This window comes from Eublepharis macularius, chromosome 7, assembly GCF_028583425.1.
Source record: "Eublepharis macularius isolate TG4126 chromosome 7, MPM_Emac_v1.0, whole genome shotgun sequence".
NCBI classification, from domain to species: Eukaryota; Metazoa; Chordata; class Lepidosauria; order Squamata; family Eublepharidae; genus Eublepharis; species Eublepharis macularius.
Window position 1 is genome coordinate 80,348,103 of NC_072796.1, and position 2,876 is coordinate 80,350,978.

The 2,876-nt window shown below is 40.3% G+C and overlaps 1 non-coding gene across 1 annotated transcript; it reads right to left on the reverse strand.

Annotated features, from left to right (window-relative positions):
- Nucleotides 1–249: 249 nt before the first annotated feature.
- LOC129334131 (U2 spliceosomal RNA) lies at nt 250–438 on the reverse strand. The gene has a single exon (XR_008597476.1). It is a non-coding gene; the product is annotated as a U2 spliceosomal RNA (small nuclear RNA).
- Between the last annotated feature and the right edge of the window lie 2,438 nt (nt 439–2,876).

The window sequence follows — 2,876 nt, forward strand, 5'->3', positions numbered from 1 at the left end:
ATACCCTTTCCAACATTGCAATCCTCCCAAATTTCTTGGGCCACCACAGCAGGCTCCAGTCCTGAGGTGAAAGAAGTACAGAGGGTAGGCCAGTGGAGCCCTTGCAATATATTGAGGAAGCCAATATGTAAGTGATGGGGACAGACTCTGGGTTACCCTACTACAATTCAAACACTGAGAAACCTCTTTCTCTTCAGTCCTTGTTAATCCTATCAACCTGAAGTTTCACTGCCTGCATTTGGGATGACAATGATTTTGGAAACAACACTATAATCTTCCTTTAGTATTGTCAGCTTAAACAAACCTTAATATGTCACAAGCCTTAAAAGTTTCTGATAAGCTTGTTTCTGTGTTCCAGAGCAAAGACCTGAGATATATGGGATAAAGAGATCCACTCAGATAATACACTTGATCTTAGCCAAAAGGCCAAGAAGCAAACACCTCTATCCCATACAGGACCTGACATATATGGGATAAGGATGTTCATTTAGATGATAATAAAAAAACAAACCAAGCTTGTTCATTAACCTTAGAGGGGTAACTAGCCTGAATTAAATATGTTCCAATTTTTGGACAAAAGCTGACTAGTCTAGTTCCAGCTGTTTTTCTGTCACAGCTACAATATCTGTACCTGCACTATTGCTAGAGATTCCATTTCCCTACACTGTTGTTGCTCCCCCCGCCCCTTCCAGGGCATCAAGGGGGAGGGGAGAGGCAATGAAAAAAAGAAAGTGATTCAGCAGATACATGCCTCACAGTCATGAGTCATGTCACCCAACCAGAAGATGTAGCTTATGTTCCCACCAAAGAACCCAAGCACATTGAACCTAGGATTCCCATGCAGTTTTAAAGGGGGGGAGGGGTTAATCTTTTATTAATTGTCTTTTTTCCCCTTAAAACTTCTAATAGTATTGTGGGAAGCCTGGTTTCAACTATTAAAACTGAGTAGAAGTTGAAGGGTTAAATCTATTCTTCCCATCTCATGCAGAGCCAATCCAAATAATGACAATGTATGCTATTTACCTCTTAACAAACTGATGGAGATCCATAATCACTGACATTTCTACTCTGGCTCAGTAATGGGAGGTCTAAAAAATTCCTAGCTAAACTCAATGGCAACCAAAATATCCTGTGCTGATATAAAACTCTGAGTGGAGGAATCTGTTGCCACTGCTGACGCAAAGGCTTAGTGAGAAGATGGTGGAGACTTAAAAAGAGGTGCAACCCTCATCCCTATTTGCCTGGTTGCATGAGGTCCCCAGTAAAGTCAAGTTTCTCCATCTCCAGACTGCTTTGCAGTTTCTCACTTCAAAGGAGGAAAGTTGACCCTGATCTACAGTGCATGGGTGAGGAAGCATTGTTGTGCTAATTTTTAAATCAAGTTATCCACTGAGGGTGGAAAGGCAGGATATGAGTATGTTATTACATAAATAAGTCAGTAAGTCACACAGATCTCTAATATAAATATAATGGGGATGTGATACTTTACAATTTGTTCTGAAGAAAATTTACTCAAAGACCACATACATAGAACAATTTTTTGGAGAAAGGCAACTTGACCACACTAGAGACATATCAGCAGGCCATTCCATCAGTATGATGTCATTGTGTTAAAAGAGGGGTTCAAATATTACATGAATCTTTCAGATCCTTATCACTAAGTATTGATTCTGTTTGTCAACCAAACAGTTAGTTTTGAGGAAAAGTCTGTTCCATGTATGCAACTACTACTTTATATTGATTCTACAGAGGACTGCAACACGTATGGTAAAGCTGCAAGAGGTGTTTGAGAGGATGAAATTGTCTGACTGCCTTGCCTTCATCATGCACTTTCCCAAGCTCAAACTGTAAATAATTCTGGAAATTCTTCTTAGGTGTTCTACCACTTGAGTTGCTCTTTTGGGGCATCCTTTCAACCTTCAGATTTTTTGAGGGATATATAGCTACTGGAGTGGAGCATTAGGAAATCTGTGAACACAAAAAATATCCAGCTTCAGTTTGCAAGCTGGTTTTCTTGATGTGGTTTGCAGTGCTGGAGATACTTTTTTTGAAATCCTCTGCAATTTGGCACCCAGGAGGTACTTGGAGGCAAGTCTAAATGATTGGCAGGGGTGTACATTTTCATGAGCTTCAGGCTTTGCAAGATGCCCGATTCTGTGGCTGAAGGGAGAGTTGTACAACTGTGTTTTTCAGCATGAATGAACCTTTCAGTCTGCTTGTTGAGGATATTTGATAAGCACAAGTTTCAATGTTTTTAATGGGGCAACAAAATGGCCATGGGCAAAAGGAGTGACTTCGGGGCACACAAAAGCTTGTGTTCATGACCAGTTTATTTCTATCGTTTTCCCTTCAGCATCTCCCCATACAAGCCAAAGCATCAGTGTTTAGAAAGTGGTTTGTTGGCTCAGGTAAAAGAAAACTGAAAGTGAAATAAACAGAAAATACAATGGGAGTTACACACCATATGAAGCATGTGTGGTCTATGAGATCTTGACTGAGGCATAAGAAAATATACAGATGCCAGCTCTAGCATCTTTGCAGAACCTTTGTTTGCATTTTCTGTCACCAAATATTAAGTTTCAGCATACCCTTGAGTATGAGCCAAATGGCAAAAGCTGGAGGGCTCTTGGACCTTGGCTTGTGCCCTCTGGCCTTGAACAAGCTGGCATATCAGATCCAGCCCTAGCCTCAGTTAGAGCTGTTTGATTTTCATTTTATTTAAATTGTACTTTTTTCTACTGCGTAAGCCACTTTGGGTCTCTTTGCTAAGAAAAGCAGGGAATAAAAATTCTAAGCAACACATTTATTCTGACACTTTATGAGAACACACTGGGAGGGAGATGTGTTACTCTTTAATGAAAAAAGAATAAGCCTGG